The 24,894-nt window shown below is 47.9% G+C and overlaps 1 protein-coding gene across 8 annotated transcripts in view; it reads left to right on the top strand.

The window, feature by feature from the left end:
* The first annotated feature begins 10,037 nt into the window (after positions 1–10,037).
* LOC138468398 (zinc finger protein 84-like) overlaps positions 10,038–24,894 on the top strand; it is a 296,278-nt gene continuing 281,421 nt past the window's right edge. For all 8 annotated transcript variants that reach the window (XR_011268258.1, XR_011268256.1, XR_011268257.1 and 5 more), the window contains exon 1: positions 10,038–10,481. The gene's annotated coding sequence lies outside the window, so the exon portion shown is untranslated. The remainder of the gene's footprint in view (positions 10,482–24,894) is intronic.

Raw genomic sequence — 24,894 nt, 5'->3', positions numbered from 1 at the left:
TCATGGGTTGAGAATGTGGTGATCACCCTAGACTCTGGATGCAGTTCTAGCTTGAGGTACCCATGGACCAAATCAAATTTTTTTCAGCTGCACTATCATGTCATCAATGCACAAGGTGGGGTATTGCTCCCGTTGGATGGCGGTGTTGGCCATTCTCATATCGACGCATAGACGTATGTGCCTACCTTCCTTAGGGACAATCATGAGTGGGGAAACCTATAGGGTGGGTCCAGTGGCTGGTTCGATGATGCCATTTCTCAGTAACTGGTCCAGCTCCTGTGATACCGCTCCTTGGAGGTGCTGGTAAATCATTATGGGTCCGGCGGCTACCTGCCGGTTTTACCAGCGCAGTTACTGACAGACCCGTAATGAGGGTCATAGTCTCTGTTTCATGATGAGTTTCTTGTTGAGCACTTCAATGAGTGATGCAACGGTGGAGGTTGCTACTTCTCTCTCCTTCGTACTAGTGTCTCTCTGGTGGGTATTTGGGTTGCTGGGTGTGATGCCTGTTATGTCCTGGGGAGTGTGCTTGTTGATAGTAGGATTTATGAAACCCTGACTGCAAAAAAATTGGTGTTTTATGCTTTGCCACCAGCAGGTGGCGATGTGGAACTCCTTTTTTTGTTTATTTCTTCCGCTGAGGCTCTCACCTGTGGCTTTGTTCCTTTCCCGGCTTGTGTTGTTCTTTGCCGGGCTCCTCTTGGTGGTTCTGCCACCTTCACAAGGGCGCTGTATGCCCATCTGTGGTGTTCCCTCACATGTGAAATCTCTTGTGTGCTGCACTGCGTAGCTCCTACTGTGTGGCTGACGCGGGGCGGGCTTCTCCTTGTTTTGGCAGGATCGCCGTGTTATTTGAATTGTGTGGGATGGCAGAGGTGCCATGGAGGAAGCGGGTCGGCAGGATCGTCATGCCTGTCTGGGACCGGCAGACTGCCGTGTGGATGAGGCAGGATCGCCTGTTGTGCAGGTGGATGGCAAACTGCCCTGCGGATGAGGTGGGATCATCTGGCACACTGGATGACAGCGGACTGCCGTTGGAAGTAGGCAGCAGCGCTCCAGAGACATCCTTCTGCCACTCCCTGAAAGCCCATCTTCTTCACTCCCCCCTGACTTCCTTTCCCTACCCCTCCCCTCCCACCCTTACCCCCCCTCCTTTCCCCCTATCCTCTCTCCTTCCCCTCCGACCTTAAATTGGTAACAAATACTACTTAAGGGCAATGAGAACACCAGATCACTCCCCCATCCCTTCCCCTACCCCCTCCATCCCCCATCCTCTCACCTTCCCCTCTGACCTTAAATTGGTAACAAATACTACTTAAGGGCAATGAGGACACTAGATCACTCCCCCTTCCCTTTCCCTCCCCCTACCTCAAATTCTCCACCGTGACTCTCTTCACCTCTACCCTCCCCCCACCCTCTCCCCCCTCCTTGTAAATAGTTCTACTTATTGTTCTAATGACCTGTTCATGTTTGTAAATATGCTTCTCTAACTTTTGTACCTGTTGTTATATTGTAAAGTGCTTTGGCTTAAAGCGCTATATAAATTCAATAAACATAAACGGCAGAGGCGGACGCTGGTGCGTGGGACAACCTTTTTCGCCAGTTGTTGTACCGGAGTACAGAATAAGGACGCGTAACCAGTTTAGGGAGCTCCTTCCCTTTATTACCTTCTTTCATCAAATACAAATATCAACGGCCCTTTCCTGCTTTGGCTCCACCCCTTCCTCCTCCCGCTTCCTGCTCTGTTTTCCCCGGCTCCCATTAAAGGCACAGTAGTTTCCAACAGGTGGAGGATGCAGAAGAGGTGGGGGTGCATACTTGCCAACCCTACTGATTTAGGCAGTGGGATACTGCTTTTATTTTTCAGCAAAACATTTTGTTAGGCTTTCGTGCAAGTTAACATCACTATCACATTAAAGCATTGTGAACCATAGAATTCAGAATACCAGTTCGATCAGGGGAAAATTCTTTTATGGGATCAGATCCGGGGTCCCATGGTGTCACACTTTTGTCCAGGCCCTGAGTGTTCCGAGCGCCTTCCACTTTCATCAGTTTCTATTGGAGCCAGCGGGTTAATGGGGGACGATGGGTGAGGCCTGGGATTTTCTCTGCATAGTCCATAAATGGGGCGCAGGTCTTTCGGAAAGCGTTGAAGTTACCTAAGCGGATCAACGTAATATTTTCGGACACTACAATGTCCCAACATTTTGACCACCACATTTGCACTGAGGGGCCATCTGAGTTTTTCCATAGGCGGTCCATTGCGATTTTAGCGCCCGTAAAATGTGTGCACAGCTGAGCTATTTGACCTGTGAGCGGAAATGTCCCAGCCCCTGTGTCCCCCAGTAGTACTATTCCAGGGTCCTATGGGATTGTTAACCCTGTGATTGATTTAATCTGGCCCACTACCCCCGCCAGTAATCACTTGCTTTTGGACAGGTCCATACCAGGTGGAACAGGGTGCCGTTGGTTGCGCATCCCCTCCAGCAACCCGGGGGGATTGTTGGATTGCTTTTGTGTAGTTGTTCTGGGGTTATGTAGTACCTATAGCACACTTTATATCCTCCTTCCCTGTTGGTTATGCATTGGGAGCGTTTATGTAATCTAGTCCAGATCTATCGTATGCCCCAGGTCTTTTTCCCAGGTGAGCATATCATTTTCTTTTACAGTATGGTCTGTAGCGGTAGAGAGTAGAGATTTTTCCTCGCAGCATTGGAGACTTTAGGGTCAGTTCTAATTCTGTCAGGTCCCTCCCTCCTTTCTCCCTATTGACCATGTGAGATATCCAGTGTCGTAGCTGTGTGTAGTGGAACCGCTCTGCTTCTGTAATGTGGAATTTTGCCTTACACTCTTCAAATGTCAGGGGGGGAGCCCCCTACCAAGAAGTCTGCAAACTTCTGCAGGCCCCCTGCCCTCTAGGCTGCAAAGCTCTGGGGGTGAGTTCCCGGTGTCAGGTCTGGATTGTTCCAGATTGGCGTAAGGTGGACAATAGTGCCTGTACATCCCCATTTGTGGGCCGCTAGCTTCCCGTTGGACGTTGTATTTTTCGTCGCTGTGAGGGGGCCTTGGTTTGCAGGGCTTCCGGTGGATGCCCTGTGTGGGAGATCTGCTAAGGGGGATGCGCACCATGCATCCTCTATTTGTTTCCTGTATGGTTGGTCCCCGGATTGAGCCCATGCCAACGCATGAGATAGTTGTGCTGCTCGCCTTTATCCGGACACATCTGGGACTCCCAATCCCCCTGAACTCCGCCCGAAGCATAATCTTCTTTGCTATTCGAGCCCCCCACCCCCCAGATGAATTTTAGTATATTTCCCTGGAGGGTAATTAGGTCGCCCTCTGGGATGTGTATCGGGAGTGCTGCGCCTTGATAAATCAATCTGGATATTAAATTAATTTCACTGCAGCGATCCTCCCCAACCAGGAAATCTCCTGCTTTTTCCAGTGCTCCAGGTCTTTCCTAAATTCCCTGAACAGCTGCAGGAAATTGCTTTGGTAGATTTGTTCGGGCTTCTTGGGAATCCGAACCCCTAGATATCCGATTGCTGTATCTGCCCATGGGATGGGGATGTGGGGGCTGAGTTTCTCTCTCTGCTTTCTCGTGAGGTTTACTGCCAGCACTGATGATTTGTCATAATTTACTTTAAATCCGGAGACCCTGCTGAATGCTTCAGTCGCCTCCAAGAGATGTGCCTGTTTGTGTTATAGTCAGGATTACATTATCCACCCACGTATCTTTGTGTTTTGCCGGATTTTGGCTGCTAACGGTTCCATGGACAGGGCTAATACTAAAGGTGATAGTGGGCAACCCTGCCCTGGGCCCCTGGTGATATGTATGTTGTCCGATCTGGTGCCATTAGCTCTCAACCCAGTGATCGGGTGTTGATAATTGGCCATAATGCAGGTTACGAAGTTAGGGCCGAATTCCAGGTGAGTGAGTACATTTCTAATATATGCCCAGTCTACTGAATCAAACACTTCATTGGCGTCCAATGAGATGACCAGCAAGTCCTCCCCCGTTCTATTGGCGCTTTCTATGAGGTTGATCTTGCGTCTGATGTCATTTGTCCCCCTCCCTAGAATAAAACCTGTCTGGTCTCCGGCTATTATTTCTGGAAGAACCTTTCTCAATCTAAATGCCAGCACCTTCGAAAATATCTTCCCATCGTTGTTCGTTGGGGCAATCGGCCTGTAGGAGGCACTTTTCTCAGGATCTTACCCTGGCTTATGGGCCAGTATTGTCAGGCATTCTGCCATTGGTTTTGTGATGGTACCTGTAGTTAGAAATGAATTAAACAGGACAGTGAGTTGTGGGGATAATATGTGTGAGTATAGTTTGTAAAATGTTGCTGTTAGACTGTCAGGGCCTGGGGCTTTGCTTTTCAGGGATTTAATAGCGTCCACCGTTTCTTCCACCGTAACTGGTGCTTCCAAGGGTTCTAACTGGGCTTTCGTGGGGGGGGTACCTTGATGGAGCGTAAACATTTTGACTCTGGCCATCAGTCCATGTGTGGGGGACCAGTCAAATTTCCGCTATGGTGGACAACTAAGACTTCCATTTTCTTCTTCTCAGTGTATCAGCCTCTGCTATCATCTCCTATGAGACGTACAATATTGTTCCTCTTGTGTACCTTCTGCAACTTGTAGGCCACTATGCATTTAGCTGTATTGCTCTTAATGTATAATATTTTACTTTGTATGCCAAAGATGTGGCTGATTTGTCCGCCCAGTGCATTTCTAGAGCTATTTTGGCTTTTTTCAGCTCCCTCTCGGATTTCCTAGTCCAGTGGTTTTTTAGTTCTTTTTCCAGCCTAGATACTCCCTCCTCTAATTTGGCTTCTAGGACTCTAGACATCCGCCTTTGCTCTGCGCTTGCTCTAATGAGTGACCCCCTCACTACCGGTTGCATGGCATCCCAGATTGTGTCTATAGTGGTGTCTGCTGAAGTGTTTTCGTTAAAGTAGTGGGTTAGTGTTTCTCCTACCTCTCTTTTGATTACTTCGTCTAGTAAAATGGCATCTTGTAACTTCCAGTACCTTAGAGGCAGGGCCAGGAACCCAGTTATGCGTAAATCTGCAGTAACCAGGGCTTAATCTGATATCATTCTGGTGTGGATCTCTACTCTATCGAGGCAGGGGAATAGGGCGCTTGTGGCCAGTATCAAGTCAATTCTTGAGAACCTTTGTGTACGTTTGAGTAAAAGGTGAAATCATTGAACCCCATATTCGCTAGTCTCCAAGTATCCGCAGTTTTCCGTTTCCCTGAGGAATCTAGCAAGGGAAAGTACCCGGGTGAATTCTATCCTGGTTGGGGGAAGTGTTTTATCCTTCTGTGGGTCTGGAACCATGTTGAAATCCCCCCTCAACAGGAGGTACCCTTCAGTAAATTCTGCTATGATCGGGATCAAATCTAACAGAAATTTGTCTTGGGCATTATTAGGGCAATATATGGCTGCTATGGTGAGCGGTTGCTCCAGTAGGTACCCTTTTACCAGGAGATATCTACCCCCGGGGTCTCTTTTTACTGTGGTTTCTGTCAGGAGGACCCTTTGACTCAGCAAAACCGCCACCACCTCTTTTTCTCCCCTGATGTGGCAAAGTTAGATTTTTTACTCTCTTGAATCTAATGCGCCGCTCATCGGCCAACAGCAGGTGTGTTTCCTGGAGGACTGCTAAATATCCTGAGAGCTGATTTAGTGTAGGTTCTACGGATCTTCGTTTACCCGGGAAATGAAGGCCTTGTACATTCCATGTGACCATTCCTATTTCTCTATCATTATCCAACCCCATGTTATTCTTTGATGGTTTTCACGTTATATAGCTTCATAAAGTACCCTTCTCCTATGTCCTGAATCGAATTGCCCTGTGTGTGTGTGACTGTGCTATTTGTGGATATCGATGTTTTGTCTTCTCTGATTTTTTGGGAGAGCTGGAGTATGTACCACACACCCCCCCTTCCTCCCTCTCCCTCTTCCCCCCTCTAACTGCTAGGGATGAGACCAGCCTCACCCAACGGCGTTACCGGCTGCGCCCCACCTCAGAACTAATTGATGGCCAACAGGGCCTAACACATAATTGGCGGGTTAATACAGCGAGTCTCAGGATTTTGATTACTTTCCCGAGCTGGGCTCATAATCGTTGCTCCCATCAGAAATGTGTTATTGGGGATTCTATCGTTTCCCTATAAAGCACCTTGAGGTCCCACCCTTATCTCTTCCGCAGAGGTGCTCTCTGGATTGGCTGTTTGTTAAATGCAGGTGGGTGAGAACCCTAGGGCTGGGAGGACTGACCTTGAGTAAAATGGGTCACATTATCCTGCTTAGTCTGGGTTATTGTTCTTTCAGGGAGGACCCTGGATCCTACGTCTCCTGTTGACCCTTGTCCTGGTGGTTGCCGCCTGCTTTTTTACCGGGTCTTGGGAGGCTGATTCCATTTCCGACTCTCCGCTTTCTATGCCTGCTCCGAGGAATTTCTCTGCTTCTTTTAGAGAATGGATTTTCTTCTGAGTTCCTTCCCATGTACAATTCAAAGAGGTAGGGAAGCACCAGCGGTATGGTATCTTTCTCTCCCGTAACCGCTCTGTGAGATGTTTCAGCGATTTCCTTTTTTGAAGAGTAGTGTTTACCATACCTTGGTATATCAGGATGGTCGAGTCTCTGAACAAGATCTGTTTGGATGCTCTAGCTTCTCTCATAATTTCCTCCTTCACTTTGTAAAAATGAATCCTGGCTAGAACGTCCGGGGTGATAAGAATGATTGTCTTGGCATTGTTCTGTGAACTCGAGCAATTTCCAGTGGGGCGCTGTCTAGTAGAGTTAGTATGAATCTAAATAGGTCTACTGTATACCTCTCCAGGTCTGTGTTAGCTATCGAGATGGGGCTGCCCTGGAGGTGGATGTTATTTCGCCTTGAGCGGTTCTCTGCATCTTGTTGTTCCACTTCCAGAGCTTCACATCTAACTTCCAAGACTGCCATCCTGTCCATACCCTTTTCGACTTCGAATGCTTGGTCACATAGGTTGTTCTCAATGTCCGCTGTACTGTTTTCCACAGCTTCCACTCTCTTGTCTAGGGTGGTTATCTTTTTCATGACTTCATCCGTCCCCTTCTGGATTTCTCTAGTTAGGGCCGATAAAACAATCATGTAGGTCCGATTTTGTGGGTGATTGGGCCACTTGTGAGCTGCTGGAGGTGGATGTCGTTGCTGGTGGTTGCGTCTCTGTTTGTTCACCCTTCTTCACTTTTTCCGGGTTGGTGCTGCCCATTAATGTGGTAATGTCCAGTTGTTTTGTGGATTTCCCACTCTTTGCCATTGCTACTGCCGGGGATTGGGTTTCAGTACTGGGGGAATCCGGGATTGTGCTGTTTTCTCGGCACTGCCAATATTAGTTGTTTTGCCTCTGGAAGTCAAGGTGGGTAGAGGTGCTGCTCTGTCGGCCCCTTGGGTCTTTTGGGTCCCTCAATCCCCAGAGAAGACTTTTACGGGTTGCGGTGGGTGTGGCGGCTATGAGTTACTGCATAATCACCTTATATGCCACCTTAATGTTGTCAATTGGCCGTGTGAGCAGGTGGTTTCCTTCCTTTGGTCCTCAGCCTCAGACCCAACTTGCCGCATGGGGGGAGGTGGTCTCACTCCCGGCAGGGTGCAGGCCAGAGCCAGTTCCTGAGTTCAGGGTTAGGGGCAGATCTAATGCAGATGGGCCCTTATGGCTACTGCTGCAAACAAGAAGAATATCCTGACAGTCCTAAGGGCCCATCTGCATTAGATCTGCCCCTAACCCTGCTCAAATCTGGTGGTGCTGGCCCCCCTGTGATGTGCAGTCCTTCCTGATGCACTGGGAATTGTTGCGCTTTGGCTGCTGAGCTGTCCACGTACAGCGGGGGACAGATCCTTGGCTTAAAACTGTGAGGGTTGGGGGTACCGGATAGTATTGGGGGAGCAGTGCTTCATTACTTTAATTGTTTGGTTGCTTTCCCTCTTTTCCCCCTCACTCACCGGGACTCCGTGCTGCTCGGCTTCCTTGTGGGCGCAGGTTGTTATTGGGTCTCCCGGTGCAGATGCCCCGGCAGAGCGCTGTGTTGGATGCGTATCGCTGCTACCTCCTGCAGCTTTGTATTGATGGGGTTTGTGGTACTTCTTCAGGAGTTATTCCTCCTGTTAACGTCCCGCTCTCCCGTGCACGATTGGGGCTTGATAGCCAATGTTCGTGAAAGATCTGCCCCCTCCCTCAATCCGCCTCACCTTCTTCAACTCGGTGTTGGGACTCCCGCTCCGGCAGTGGCTTCTGTTCGACTTCCAGGGCGGTTCCCTCAGAGCACCTGCTGGGTCAGCTGGAAAGTGAAGCAGGCACCTGGTTTAGTCTGACAAAGCTCCCAGCCGCGTCGCGGTTCAGTGCACTCTTATTGGAATGCGATTAGGTCTTACCAAATTGTAGGTGCCGGGGGAAGTGTTTATCGTTACCTCCAGGGGTTTGGTCCCTTCTCTGCCGTTATCCCTGCCAGAGTCCCTCGGTCATTGTTCAGATGACCAGTGCTGATGACATGTTTGCCGATTCTCGCTGCCCGCCACGGCTTTACCAGGTGCCCGGGCCATTTCTGAATTTGTGACTCCTCCTCTCCTTAGTTTGTGAAGAGCTCCGGGACTAAGCAGGCACCATTTTCCCCCTTGCGCTCAGGCTGCTGCACAGAGTCTTAGCTCTGACTGTTCCTGCCAATGACTGTATTTTACAGTCGAGCTTTTCCATCCTCTTGTGCTCCGTCCTTTCCTTACCCCATCTGATAAATCTCGGGTGAAAACGTGGAGCAGAGCCGGCGAAATTACTTTCAGAGGTTAGGGTTCACCAGGAGCTTCTATGGAGCCATGCCACCCGTCTTGGCTCCAAGCCACGCCCCAGGCTACTGCTTTTTAAGCAGTCCTACTGCCTACAGATGTGGGTGAAACATTCTACTGCTTTTTACAGGGGCAGGTAATTTATGTGACTATAAAACAGGCTGCTTGAGATCAGCCCAGGACAAAGCATGCAACACATTAGTTAGTCTGTCTGTGCAGTGGGCGGGTAAGTGATTACTTTGAGTGATGGGCTCAAACCAATCCAGTTACCCGACAGTCACATGACTCTGCCCTGCATTCTGGCCGGGTCAGGCCTTAGGTGAACCACCAGTGAAGGCAAGCGGCAGAGCCTACTACCATCACACAGCATCTGCATACCAGACTGAGGAGGGTATCAGTCTCCATGTTGTTCAGTCATTCATCCTGCACTGCACAAATAAATATGTACTGCCCAGGCTGCTGCTACAGAGCAGTGGCAAACGTTGCCCATCATCTCTGTGTAATTACCTTCTGTGAAGTTAGGTAATTGAATTTGTTAACTTACCATCCAGAATTATACATTTTTAACATTTGAACATGTTTCCATGTTGTGCTGTTTGATGGGTTGTGTATTTCATATTGCTCCAGTTTTGCCAACAACGTATGTTTTGTATTTTCCTGTGATGTCATTGTTATGCAAAGTATTATTTTTGAAACTTGAAAAGTCCTACATCTTTTTGGCCACATGATGTTGGCAAGTATGGAGGGTGAGGCAGGTTGCTCCCTGATCCCATCCCTTTACTTCAGCCTGAAGCGCCAGGTTAAATGCTTTCTCAGTTCTAGTTGCTAGAAATGTGTGTTCATGTTTATGTTTCAGTTTCTTTTAAAGGCGTGATGCGAGAAGATCATAAATCAATGTATAACCTGGCAGATATCTGAAAGTATAAAGGAATATATAAAGGTGACTGCATTCTTTTTGCGGGTCTGGAATGGTAAATGGCTCCCGCAGTGCAATGGTGCCATTAGAGCCGCTCTTTTTGGCTTTGGCATTGGGGGGGGGGGGGAGGAGGAGGGCGAGGGGGGGTGATAACTCCTCTGCCTGGCCCTGCAGGAGGGGGAGCCGGTTGGGCTATGATTGGGCGTGTTCCCCTGACCCGCTTGGGCTACATGGGCGCTTCCGTTTCTAGCCCAGGTCCCGGGAGCCGCTGGCTGTCGGGACTGAGAGCGGGAAGAGGGGGCCGAGGGGCACGTGGCCTCACAGCATGTGCCTGCAGGAGGGTCCGGTGGGGAGGTCTGCTCCGCCGGAAGAGAATCCGGGGCGGAAGGGACCGTGTTCTCCCCCCCCCCCGACCCCCTATGGAAATAATATGCAACCCCATCGCCACAACCTTAGAGCCGCCCCGGAGGCAAAAGAACAGCAGAGGACCTGAACTGTATACGCGGTGACGTCACGTAACGCGCCATTAATGCGGCAAGGGATCACGGGAAGTCACGTGATAGGAAGTCGCCAGAGGCCCCGCCCCCTCTCTCTGGAGTGACAGGACGTGGCTGCCCTCTGTTGTTATCTCAGGAGTGGGGCTGTGTAGCGCCCAGTGCACCTCTGAATCCCCTCCAGGCGCCTCTAGAACCTGCCTGAGGGAGGTGACATGGCATGCCCAGGAGCACACCGTGGGGGTAAGTGTCGGGAGCCCAAGGCTGGGGGCTCCCAGCTGTGCATGGGAGACGTGCTGAGTGTGTTGGGTCTTTGCAACCACCTGCCTGTGGAATAAAGTGCAAGAAAGAGACGATTCTGCAAAGTGCAGCCACGTGCTGCTCCAGGAGCAGTTCCATCAATGCCCTTATTTTAGGGGAGGATATGTTTGTTAATTTTCTCCAAATTGGCAATATGCTTTTAATTCAAAAGTTACAGACCAGGATTATTTTTTCTCATCTTCAATTATTATTTTAAATCCATAAAGTGAGCTGCACAGGGGCCACACCAGGCAAAGCGCCTTTACTGCAGCAGTGCCTTATAGTGCTACAGAAGCAGAGCCTTCACCTCTGGGGCCACACCAGGCAAAGCGCCTCTACTGCAGGATTGCTTTATAGTGCTACTGAAGCAGAGCCTCCGCCTCTGGGGCCACACCAGGCAAAGTGTGTCTACTGCAGCAGTGCCTTATAGTGGTACAGAAGTAGAGCCTCCACCTCTGGGGCCACACCAGGCAAAGCGCCTCTACTGCAGATTGCCTTATAGTGCTACAGAAGCAGAGCCTTCGCTTCTGGGGCCACACCAGGCAAAGCACCTCTACTGCAGGATTGCTTTATAGTGCTACAGAAGTAGAGCCTCCGCCTCTGGGGCCACACCAGGCAAAGTGCGTCTACTGCAGCAGTGCCTTATAGTGGTACAGAAGCAGAGCCTCCACCTCTGGGGCCACACCAGGCAAAGCGCCTCTACTGCAGATTGCCTTATAGTGCTACAGAAGCAGAGCCTTCGCTTCTGGGGCCACACCAGGCAAAGTGCCTCTACTGCAGGATTACCTTATAGTGGTACAGAAGCAGAACCTTCGCCTCTGGGGCCACACCAGGCAAAGCGCCTCTACTGCAGGATTACCTTATAGTGGTACAGAAGCAGAGCCTCCACCTCTGGGGCCACACCAGGCAAAGCGCCTCTACTGCAGGATTGCCTCATAGTGCTACAGAAGCAGAGCATCCACCTCTGGGGCCACACCAGACAAAGTACCTCTACTGCAGGATTGCCTTATATTGCTATAGAAGCAGAGCCTCCACCTCTAGGGTCACAACAGGCAAAGCGCCTCTACTGCAGGATTGCCTCATAGTGCTACAGAAGCAGAGCATCCACCTCTGGGACCACACCAGACAAAGTGCCTCTACGGCAGGATGCCTTATAGTGCTACAGAAGCAGAGCCTCCACTTCTGGGCCTCACCAGGCAAAGTGCCTCTACTGCAGGATTGTCTTATTGTGCTACAGAAGTGGTGCTGTTGGGATCTCGCAAGACGCGCTGCCGCGTCGTCTCGTGAGACTTCAGGCGGCAACCCGAGAGAGACGGTAAGGCGCGCCAGAAAGATATAGGTAGGATGGCGCAATTGATACGGAGCAGGTCGTGCTCCTGGCACTCCTCACAGGAGTTCAATCCACAGACTTATTGGGACCTTAACTCGTACACCACCTTGCACTGTTCATGGCCTGCAGCTCATGGACTTATACTTCACTATAGTGAATTGTTTGAACTGCGAATGTTACTGCAGCAATAAAGGTGCTGAATCCATCAAGCCATCTCCTCATTTACTACATATTTGGCAACGAGGAGCAGGACTTGAACCGGCGCAGTATCATGCAAGGAGCGACGCTGCTCCCGGCCATTTCTACAAACGCCTGGCACGCCTACAATTCCATGGCCACAATGGCATCCCCTGTTCACTACTTACCTGGAAGCATTAGGACGTGCAGGGTACACAGCGGTGAGGCGCAGAGCCATGTTATTGAATGCGCTGGGAGTGGAAGGCCAGAGATTGTTTGCAGTCCTTACGCCTGAGGTGGTGAGCGATGAAAATGACAACGTATGTAAGGAAGCGTCAGGAGAATAATTAAGAGCTTTGTCAGCAAAGAAAATACGGTACTGCATAGGATACGTTTCTACATTCGCAAACGAGGCATCTGAACCTGTGGATGACTACGTGACCAATCTGTGCGAACTAGCTGCACTGTGCAACTTTGGAAGTAATGCAGAAGAATTAATCACCGACATGCTGACTGTCCACACCAACAGCAGAAAAGTGCAGGACACATTTATTTCGGAGAAGGAACTCCAACTAGAAAAGGCCATTGAGATTGCGATAGCAGTAGAAGAGACAGCAGGGCGGTGGAAAGAATACGCAGGAAGCTCCAGCCCATCGGAAGTCCAAGCTATCACCTTTAGGAATAAGAAGGAGAAACTTCAACCATTGGGCGAAAAGCGCACCATGTAACGACCCTCTTCAATCCGGGTTAAAAAAAAAAGTAGGAACCAACATCAACATCTTTATTCTCAGCCTATTAAAAGCAAAAGCCCGAGAATCAAATCAGAACTTGTACTTGGCATTCATAGACCTCTCCCAGGCCTTTGACTTAGTCAATCGAAGGAAACTTTGGGAAAAACTCAACAACTGGAACTGTCCACAGGAGATCTTGAATCCCATCAAAGCTCTACATGCTGCTACAACGGTGCAGGTGCGTTTGAATACTAGTGGTCTGCTTTCATCAGCCATAACAACTAGCAGAGGGGTCAAACAAGGTTGCCCTCTAGCTCCGGCTCTTTTTCTTTCATACTTTGGCGATTACAAAGAAACATCAACTACAACACGAGCATTTTCCCCACAATTAGGCAAGGAGAAGATCCCAAGACTCTTGTACGCGGACGACCTTATTCAACTCGACCAGAACCCAATTGGCCTACAACGCCAGCTAACTGCACTGACCACATATACAGCTGCCAATGACCTGGAAGTGAACAAACAAAAAACAAAGATCATGGTGTTCGAAAAAAACAATAAGAGGAAGAAGATCAATTCATGGTTCTTGGCGGGAAACAAACTTGAACAAGTAGCAAAATTCAAATATTTGGGGGTTCTCATTGACTCGACAGCTAAAGACTTAGCGATGCAACACCACCTCTTGGAAAAAATGAAAACCCTCATCTCACAAGCGAAAATACTGGACAAAAAATATGGGCGCTTCTCATTGATGCCCTTACTTAAATTCTATCGGGGCAAAGTTAAGTTATCCCAACGGTTACCTATGGAGCGGACACTATGCCATCTTTACCTATCACACTGTGTTCCAAACTGGAGAGCCTTTTTTGGCGTTCTGTGTTGAATCTACCTCCTTCCACTCCACTAGCTTTGATAAAACGTGAACTGTCTCTTTCATCTCTGGAGTCAATAGTAACTAGGGCTTCTGTTATGTTATACAGGAAGATCAAAGATCCTTCTTCCCCGACAATCTTTTCATTGGTGCAGGCGGAGATGAATCTAGGTACAAGTATACTTCTGTCCAAAAGTGGAGGCAATGTGCATAGCACAGCTTGAAATCTGTGGCAGCTCTATGGAAGAACTTTTGGGTAATCCAACAAAAACCAAAACTCGGATGGAAGAAATGGATTGGATAAATACACTCGACAAAGCCTCTGAGTATAAGCTGACTAGCAACCTACCTCCAACATGCAGAAAATTAAATACAATCCAACCATTTTTGATAAAACATCTAAGCAGAAAAACCCGGAATACTCTACTCCGTGCTAGGCTCAATTTGCTCCCTACGAATGAAATCCTGCATATAAGAGGCCTTTCTTCAACTAATATCTGCCGCTTTTGTACTGGCACCCAACAAATTGAAACAGTACGGCATCTTCTTCTATTGTGTCCAGGAACAGACAAATATAGATCGCCGTACCTGGTCGACGAAGCACTCTGGTGGGATCGCCTAATAGGAGGCTTGAGACCCTCTTGGACAATAGCAGCCACCAAAATTTTAGATCAAATCTTTCCTCACACAGATTCGCAGTCTGGGCAGAACGGACCCATCTCTAAGCACAAGCACAAGGGGTGAAATGCGAGGTTGGGCGTTGGGATGGACCACTCACCAGGAGGGCTGAGTGTGTCTTTGAACTTGCTTTGAACTTGCTCATGCTTCCCTTATCTACAGCTTCTCCTGACTTTGGATCTCTTCTCTGCTTCAACCATTCTGTAATGATTTTTTTTAGAAATTGTAAATTGATGTTTGTTTTTTCTCATCCACTTGTAATAAAAATAAAATAAAAAAAGTAACTAGTAACTGACGCTAGAGAAGGGAAGTGGGGAAAGAAAGAACCACTGAAGTGTCACAGGTGTACCAGCACCAAACACTTGGCCAACGACAAGGAATGTCCAGCAAGAGACAAGGAGTGCTCAGTGTGCAGGAACAATCGACATTACTCATTGATATGTAGGTGGCGTAATAGAAAAGTTATGAACATTAATGCGGAACACAACGCAGAGGGAGACTCTTCGTCTGAAGAAGAAGGAAGACCGACAGTGTTAATGGTAAACAGCACACGAGCCAGGAGGGAAAAGCCCCACTGTGCCATCAGAGTGAACGGCATGGAGATGAGTCATGGCAGATTCGGGTTCCGGTTTGACCATACTGCCCCTGCATACATACAAAGAAATGATGGGCACTGAAACGGTTGAAATCCTCAGCACACGCCACAAGCCCACAGTATTTGGAGGTGCGTCAGTTGACCTATTAGGATACATCAAAGGGAAGGTGGAGTTCAAGGGGAGAGAGACCACCACAAGAATATGCTTCACCCGGGAAGGCCCAGCAGTCCTAGGATGGGACGACCAAGCAAAGCTCAAGATCAACTTGGATCCCAGCTCGGAAGATCAAGTGTTAATAGTCTGTACAAGAGGAGCACCGGTAGTTAAAGAGGACTTCCCTAAGCTGTTTTCGAAAGGGCCAGGGAAAATCAAGAACTTTGTACACAAGATATTACTCAAAGCAAACACGGTCCCCATCAAGCATAACGTAAGGCCTGTAACAGCGACAACCAGAAACATACACAGGACCCAGCTCAACAAAATGGCGAAGGAGGGCACCATTGAAGAGGTAGAAGCCTCAGAGTGGTTGAACCCCATCGTCCTTATCAAAAAAACAAAACTTGCAAGACTAGAGGGTATGCATTGATCTTCGTAGCCTTAACCTCGAGGTCATTTCAGATAGCTACCCCCTCCCGAGCATTAGTGAACTCCTCATGATGACGGAAGCCGGAGTGTTCTCCAAGCTGAATATGAGGGATGCATATCATCAAATCCACCTGCACAAAGAATCCAAGCCACTCACAGCGTTTATCACCCCGTTTGGTACCTACCAGTTCACTAAAATACCTTTCGGGTTGTCGTCCGTAGCTCCGGCATTTCAGCGCATGATGGACTTATTACTACGTGACATAGGAAAAGTGTCCTACTTCTAGGACGACATACTAGTCTACGCAGCGGACGAACACACGCATGATGTAATTCTCAAGAAAGTCCTCACCAAACGACAGGATGCCAGAGTCCAGTTGAGATACGAAAAGTGAGTCTTAAGGGCACGAGAAGTTGAATATTTGGGGTGCAAGATTTCTTCCAAGGGTATAAGCCCCAAACAAAACCTGGTGCAAGCCATTGTCAAAGCTCCGGAACCAACAAACAAGGAAGAAGCGAGGTCGTTTCTGGGATTCGCAGAATGTTATGCCAAATTCATCCCCAATGTTTGATAAATCACAACGCCGCTGACAAACTTACAAAAAAAAAGGCACAGAGTTCAAATGGCTGGAGGCCCAGAAGGAGGCCCTAGAGAATATAAAAGGACGAATAGTGGAAGCGCCTTGCCTACAGCCGTTCAATCCAGAATGGGATACAGTCATCACCACAGAGGCCAGTGCGTGTGGGCTAGGCGCCATACTCATCTAGAAGAAGGGGGACACTGAATACGTTGTGGCATTCGCCTCTAAAGCCCTGTCCGTGGCTGAGAAGAATTACTCCACAGTGGAGAAAGAGATTCTATCCTGCGCATGGGCTGTTGAACATTTCAGGACTTCTGTATGGGGCACCAAGTTCAAACTAGTCACCGACCATAAGCCCCTTATTCATATGCTCAGTCCAGGAGGGACAAAACTGTCTACACCCCGGTTGGCACGCATCGCAGACAAACTTCAGGAATACACTTTTCAAATTAACCACATAGCCGTGTGGAGAAATGCCGAGGCGGACTGCATGTCATGGTTACCTGGGGACAAAGAAAAGGCCACCACCTTCCTGCAAGATGAATGCATTGTGGCGTCAATCCAAGACCACAGGAGCCCAGAATTCCTAGAATTAAGCAAAGGACATAGGAATGAAGAGGACAGTAAAGACACCACTATGGTGAGACTCAGAGAGTGGGTTAGGAACGGATGGCCATAGGAAAGAGCCATACCAGAAGGCATGAGGCCGTATTGGAAAGTGGCGTAAGAAATTTCAGAGGTGGATGGGTTGATTGTTAAGGGTGATCAAGTGATACCACCGGTAGAGATGAGAAAAGTAATCCTGTGCAGAGCCCACTCGGTGCATTTAGGAAACACCATGACACTGCAAAGAGTGAGGGAGGCGTACTGGTGGCCTGCCATGGATCAGGAAATTCGCTCAATGATTGAGAGATGCCATGAGTGTCTAAACAGTGACAAACGCTTGAACATCAGACAAACCCTGATGATTCCCACAGAGATCCCAGAAGCAGTGTGCACAAAGTGGGGTTAGATTTCAAAAGACCACTGGAGGCTATGGCTCCCGAGCATCGGTATGGCATAGTACTGGTAGACTACCTGTTGAAATGGATAGATGCAGAATTCGTCCCCAACATTACAACGGCTACTGTCATAGAAGTCCTTACATCCATATTTCAGAGGGAAGGTCTCCCCAAAGATTTAGTCACGGACAATGGAGTACAGTTAGTGTCAAGGGATATGGGGTAATTCCTGCACAAACATGACATAAAACAGAGAAAGGCTGCACTGTACCATGCCCAAGCTAATGGACTAGTGGAGAGGGTGAACATGGGTTAATCAAGGGAGCCATCCAGCTAGCAACCGCTTCAGGTATGGATCCCCTCATAACAGTCAAGGAGGCTGTGGCAGCCCACAGATTAACTCCCAACTCTGCTAAATCCATCAAGCCATCGCCTCATTATTTGCTACAAGAGCCTCTGCATCTGGGGTCACACCGGGCACAGTGCCTCTACTGCAGGATTGCCTTATAGTGCTGCAGAAGCTGAGCCTCCACCTCTGGGGCACACCAGGCAAAGCGCCTCTACTGCAGGGTTGCCTTTTAGTGCTACAGAAGCAGGGGCCACACCAGGGAAAGCGCCTGTGCTGCAGTAGCAGAGCATTCACCTCTGGGGCCACACCAGGCAAAGCACCTCTACTGCAGCATTCACTTATAGTTCTGCAGTAGCAGAGCTTCCACCTCTGAGGTCACAGGGCAGTGAGAGAATTTTCACAGGTCATCAAATGTTAGCAATGTCAGCACAGGACCAGGGCAAGCAAACTCTCTTCACAGGTACTTGGCACATCATCACGGGCTTGCCCTCTGCTCACCCCCATGTTTGCTTTCAACACTACCGTGGTTTATTTAGATGACTTGAAAAAGTGCATGCATCATAATAAGGAGCTGTAAAACTGATAGAAATATGTTAGTCTAAAGAGCATTATGATATGATAGTTTATTTATTTAGAGCCTATACACAATTTGTTACAAAGTGCTTCAAGGCAAGGGAGGGAGCAAGGGAAAATACAATGACATTCTTACAGTCCATGAACAGTAAGGATGTGAAATTAACTATCGTACTCAGGCTGACAACATTTCAGATAGTGCAAGAGCTAAGACATACATAAGGATGGGAGGGTGAGAGTGGGAAGGAAATGGGCGACTACTGTACTAGGCCTGACGACATATCTGGTAGAGCCGGAGAGAAACAGAAGGTGAAGGATGGCATTATAACCCCCATCTTGAATCCCACTTTGCAGTTCTATGGAAAAGTAACATGGGCTCTGGTTTTGTAAATGTACTTTTATAATTTGAAGACACAACAAAAGCTATTGTGTGAAAAGGAAACCAAGCTGTTTTTCGTTATCTGTTCAAGTGTGATAATGCATCAAATAAGAACACCCGGAAATAAGGGAGACTGTGTTAAGGCTTGGATGGCCCCAGATGCATTTATTTTAAGACTGCAGACCACTAGTACGGCCATAACCCGCATTCGTGATTCTGGGCCAGCAGTTTCCTGTTAGAAATGTTCCCTCTTAGATTGGATTATCCTTTTTTTGGGGGGGAATATCGTGGTGCAGGTACCTGAGAGGGCATTTCTTGGAAAATGAATTATTGCAAATGTTTTGGATCCAATAGTTTAAGTTTTGGAAAATATCTGTCCAATTCAGTATGAATATCGAACAATACATGATAGAATCTGGTATGATTTTCCTAGCACGTTTGGCTTATTCATGCATCGTTTGTTTTCACGTTAGCTCCCAGACGAGCGCAGCCTCAGCGCAGGAAGAGTCCTGCCTCACACACCACTATAACAAAACCCCAAAATGTACTACTAGGTCCCTAGAACTTCCAGCCATCCGTCCCAGGGCTTTGCTCGCAGGGGAGCCACTGTTCAAAACCCACCCCATTTAAAGGTGCCCATGGGTCCTCCCAGCTTGCCGGTCTATAGAACCTGGCCTTTTGGGCCTGGAGGAGTAAGCAGTAGGGTTAGTAGGTGGGCTACGATCTGGTTTGCTTCTGCATGGTTTCAATGTGTACAATCTCACAATGACACACAGGCGCTGAAAGGCTCAACGTCTGTCAACTGCTGAGCTAACGATAAGGTTTCCAACTATTAGGGTTTTCAACTTTCTAGCATTTTGTTGTTGAAAGGTTTTCCAGGTCACTATAAATGGCTATACTTCGATAACCTGCTCCCAAGTAAAGCACCGCTGTGTCTCACCTGATCTAAAATAACGACGCAGTCTGTGGAACTCAATTCCCGTATCTATTTGGAATTCCCCCACAATTCTCTATTTTTTGCAAATGGCGCACAAGAAACTGTTAATAACTTATTTGACCTCAAGTTGCCTGGCTTGTTCTATTTACCCATACTAGTTTGACCACTACGTTCCCTTACCATTTGTGACCAGCGCCTTTTAGTAACTCCCAGTCTCCTGCAGAATCTCCCAAGGCTCCATCCTCTCACCAATCCTTTTTAACCTTTACATGGAGCCTCTGGACACTCTCCTCAAAGATCCCAATATAGCCATCCATCTATACAAAGACGATGTTCAGCTATGCATGAGAGTAAAAAGAGCACAGGATATATGTCATCTCCGCGATGACCAAGCCATCATCCAGTCCTGGATGTCGACTTATATCACAATTGACCCATCGAAGACTGAATTTGTCCTCATCGGCATCCCTCCTAAACAACAACTTGTCCAACAATGGCTGTGTGATCTGCATCTAGAAGCATTTGATCCACAACTCGCAGACTCAGCAAAATCCTTAGGCTTCACCACAACAGCTAGTCCTTCCAGAAACGCACAGCCACAAAGGCTTAAATGGCCTGGTTCCAAATCTTCAGCCTTCACAAAATGAAGCCTTTCATACCTCCACAGGAATTCTGGACTGCAGTACAGGCCCTTGTGGTCTCGCACATTGATGGGGGCAATGCCTTCCTCACTGGGCTACCAGCTGGTCACTCGGCTCCCCTAAAAGTAGTCTACCGCGCTGCAGCACATCTTATTACGGGTGCACAAACATGTCATTGATTCACCCCCATCCTACTCAAACTACGCTGGCTTCCTCTCCATGCCGGGATACAGTTCCAAACTGCATGTATCCTTACCACAGCAGTCATTAGTAGCACACCAGCGTACCTGGCAGCTCATCTCTACAAGTCTGGTGGCTGCAGCCCCTCGGACAGCAAGCCGACCAACCGGCTTGAATCACTACTCGCCTGCAAAGAAGGACCCTCAAACCATCAGTCTCCTGTCACGCACACACCCTGTGACTCTTGATCTCAATATCAGCTTGGAATACTGCCACAATACTCCAAGTTCGTAAATCTCTCAACATATGGCTTTTTCATAACACCTGACCAAAGACTAATCCCGGCAGACACACATAGAGAAGCACAGACCGCAACTTGCAGTACTGCACTATGATTGGAAACTGCCAGCCTGGCTACTCACACTCAATACAGCGCTCCATTGTTCTTGTGATAGGTCAGCACTTTACATTGTAAGGTTGGCCCAAAAACCCAAATCATATAAAAATATTATCCAATGAGCCAATAAAGTGCTCAAAATGCAAGAAAAACAAAAATGTATTACACGCACCATAGGCCTGGAACTATTAAAAAAATCATTCAACGTGTCCTCATTAAATGGCGGATTTTATAGAAGTGTGTGACATCACAGCTTTAACAATGTTTAAAGATGCATGTAAATTCACATTCTCTGATTGGACAGCCTTTGCTGCGCTATTGGTGAATCTATAAAATACCTAGCCCTGTTGGCGTATCCTATCCCTCGTGGCCATGTTAATGACTTCCTCTTGACAATGGGCCTAATTACGACCCAGGCGGTAAGTTACCGCCTGGGTCGTACCTTTACCACCATGGCGTAGACTACGTTTACGCCATGGTGGTTGGCGGACTTACCGCCCCATTCCGAGGTGAGTGGGGCGGTAAATCCCCATTTTCCCATTTACCCTTCCCCATTCCCATTTTGCCCCATAGGGCATAATGGGAGTGGGGAAGGCGTTAATTACGCCACCGTAAATTACGGTGGCGTAATTAACAACAAGGTCCCTTAGCGCCAAAGCAGGTGTTAAATCCTCCATGGCGCTAAGGGACCTCGGAATCAGGCGGTAAGGGTCGGCGCTGTTTACGCCGCCGTAAACCCCTTACCGCCTGGGTCGTAATGAGGCCCAATGATATAATAATGGAGACATCTAATTTCTCCAAACCTGATTGGACAGTAGACAGGTTAAGATGTGGCAACATTCAACTCAGTTAATCATTGGTTGCTCCGTCTCAAGTGTTTCTGGGTGGGTTGCTTCCACCACAATTGACCAATCACTTTGTGAGGTGTAAAGTGTGGCAACAAAATAATACTTCACCTCCTTTCTCACGGGACCCAAAGGTTGGCACCAACTTAGCAGTCTCACTCTTGCGACTGTACAACTGACAGTTAATATTGCGACTTCTTGTTGGAACATGAGGCGTGCTTCTTGGCCCTTTCCTTCGGGACCATGTGCAAATCTGCACTGGGTATTTGTGTGGGTGGGCGTAAGAGGTCTTAATGCCTGTGAACAAATATAATTTAATGGGTGTCCGGACATTACGGATATTTCATGTATCCCTTATTCCATTCCCAATGTCACTTAAGGAACTCCTTGCTTCTATGATCCTCAACACTTATCTCTTTTTTCTCTTGACCTTTTAATGCTCATGTTGCTCTGTATTTGTGATTCCACTCCTAGGCGGATGTTTTCCTACACGGGCAGTGTGTGTGTCTGTCGCCTGAACGTCTTCGTATTGTGCACCCTTCTGCACATTACCTCATTCTCACAGACCTGTGGCCTTCGTCTTGTTAGTTCTTAAAGCAATGGGTAGGCATATTATTTGTTATATGTTTCACTTGTTCGATGCTTGGGAACTTGTTGCGCCTCCTGCTGTAGCCAATCCCTGTGCAGCTTATACATCTTCCTTCATAGGAACTGCTTGAAGTTGCAACATTTGATAGCATCATTGCTTCCTGTTTGAGGCCTGGAAATGAGCTGCGACTCTCTGTCCTGACCAATCGCAGTGCAGCTCTACACCCTGTCTTGTTAGGCCACTGACCTTGTATGTGTGTCTTTCTAAGATGAACCTAAACTGGGTGTATTTTACTTTCGTGGGGTAATCCATGTATTTCTGATGCCTATTAATTCTCAATGGCCTATGAAGCTGCCCTGGACTTGAGGTCTAGTTTCTGGCTATTTGTGATGAGCTGTTTCTGCAAGTGCATTTTTCGACTATACGTTTCTAGCTTCACATTACGTGGCCATTACGAATCTCTGTTTCCTTCTTCTTCTTTGCTTGTTATCTACTCTATTTGTCTATTATTTCCCCCCTAGGTATGTGTTATGTCTCCTTCTGTTACTTGTGTGTTCTATTTCTACTGCGTTGGTTATGTATCTGTATGCAATTCTTATTGTGCCTTCTCGTAATCCCATCCCTCAATATGAAAGGCTTTCCATTCCTCCTTAGCGTGTTAGTGTTCTCTCTTTTCTGCTCTTGTAGAGTTGGAGCCAAGACTACAAGCACGCAGTGAATGGCGCTTGTCTGTACTACCTGCTCTCTGCTTTTAGAGTTTTGGAACCTCCACTCCCAACATGCAACTGTTCTTGGTTCTTTTTCCCTTGATAGTGGAACTTAGTTTCAGCTTCTGAAGTTCCAGGACCCTGACCCCCAACATGTACCACTTTTTGTGTTGTCAGTGCCAACTACTCTCGGCTTTGGGATTGATGGAATCGTAACTTCGAGCTTGCTACTTCTCTTTTGCTTTTCTCCGATATCTGCATTTGGTTTTTGTAATGCTAGAACCACAGCTTGCAACATGCAGTGGTTCTTTATTCTGTTATGCTTGTCAGTACCACCTGTACTTTGTATTTGCAGTGCTGGAACCACAAATCCCAACATTCAGCAGTTCTTTACCCGTTCTCAGTTTTCCCTGTGCTGATCACTGGGTTTAATCTCTACCTCCTCAGGCGCTATCCACCTCTTCACTCCTTTTCAGTAGTATTTGCTTCATCGTCGTATGCTCGCCGTCTCTTGCTGTTACCCCTCTGTGTCTGATGGGCTTCAGGGGTTGTTATCCTTCTCCTACATGTTTGTTGCAGCTAGCTGGTCTCCTCTTCCCGAAGTCCCCTTCCTCAGGGTGTGGAATTGTTGGGAGATGAGAGCTATTTAGCTCCTACTTCTAGCAGAGGAGAGGCTGGTTAGCTTGACACCAATGGCTACCAGGAGTGGTGCCTGGGTCCCCAGGCCAGCTGGTGCAATAGTTAAAAATCTACCTGGCATTACATGTGCCTATTAGTTTTATTTTATTTTATCTTATTTTTACTTTGTTTGTTTGTAACCCGCCGCATCCCAAGGGCATCAAGGCGCTATATATACACGCAAGACAACCAAAAGTTCACTGGACATGGGAGGCAAGAGGCGAAGAAAGGGTGTGGAATTATTCAAAGAGGCATGCCTTTTAAAGGGTTTGATGTTCGTATCCGAATGCAGATTTACAGGGAGGCTGTTCCAGATTTTTGCTGAGCAGGTTGCAAAGGATCTACTAAGTCCTTTTGATCTTTTGAAAGTGGGACAAGTTACAATCTTGGTGTTCGTCAATCTGAGGGATAGTAGGGGTTCATACATAGCGGTAAGTGATCTTGAGTAGCTTGGGGATTTCCCATAGAGGCACTTGTGTAATAAGGTGGCCGCTTTAAATTTACATCTAGCCGTGACAGGGAGCCAATGTAGTCCTTGCCAGGAGGTTGAGATGTGGCTCCTTCTCTGGACCTTTTTAACAATCCGGAAGTGTCATTCTGGACAATTTGCAGTCTCTGCACAGTGTCATTATGGACAAATTGCAGTCTCTGGACAGTGTAATTCTGGACAATTTGCAGTCTCTGGACAGTGTCATTATGGACAATTGCGGTCTCTGGACAGTGTCATTCTGGACAATTTGCAGTCTCTGGACAGTGTCATTATGGACAATTTGAAGTCTCTGGACAGTGTCATTATGGACAAATTGCAGTCTCTGGATGCTTGAGTTTGGTGCTTGATTGTGATGAAACAAGGACTAGTAGCTCTGTTTGCCCTGATCGAGGCACATCCAGTTATCCACCATCCAGGAGTACACTAGGTTATAGATGTTGTGAAGATTCCAACTATCAGTAGCATAGTCCCCAGTACCAGCTGAGCGTCATCTGTATAGTTTGTCCAGAATACACCAGACTCCTTCAGGACACTGCATAGGGATATGATGTACATGTTGAACAATATCGGGGACATAGAAGCTCCTTGCGGCACCCCGCAGGTGGACAGTGGGAGCCATGGAGGTGTCACCCCAGCAGACTCTTGATTGTCTCCACGTCAGGAAGGCATGGACCCACTTGCATGGCATTTCAGAGAAGTGACAGGTCTTCCTTAAGGGGTGAAGGGTCGATTATGGTCCAGTAAATCAAACGCTTATTTGAGAATATGTAAAAGAAGTATTAGGGCACATCTAGAAGATCTATAAAGCGCAATGAGCGTAAGTAATGATAAAGGAATTTAGATTTGTGTACGAGCTGCTGGATTCCCCTGCGGTAGTTCCTGCCTACCAGAGGATGCCTGATACCCAGGATTTTGCTCATGCTCATAAATTCTTTCCATCGGCTCTGACATCGTATGCTGTTTTCCCTGCCTCTGCTCTGCTCTGCTCCACTCTCCCGATGCCTTCGTTCTTGGGTCCCCATCCTTTTAAGCAACACTTAC

The sequence above is a fragment of the Ambystoma mexicanum genome, chromosome 4q, assembly GCF_040938575.1.
Source record: "Ambystoma mexicanum isolate Mex_15411 chromosome 4q, UKY_AmexF1_1, whole genome shotgun sequence".
NCBI classification, from domain to species: domain Eukaryota; kingdom Metazoa; phylum Chordata; class Amphibia; order Caudata; family Ambystomatidae; genus Ambystoma; species Ambystoma mexicanum.
The sequence above is the reverse complement of the archived record's forward strand: the minus strand, read 5'-3'. Positions and strand labels throughout refer to the sequence as shown.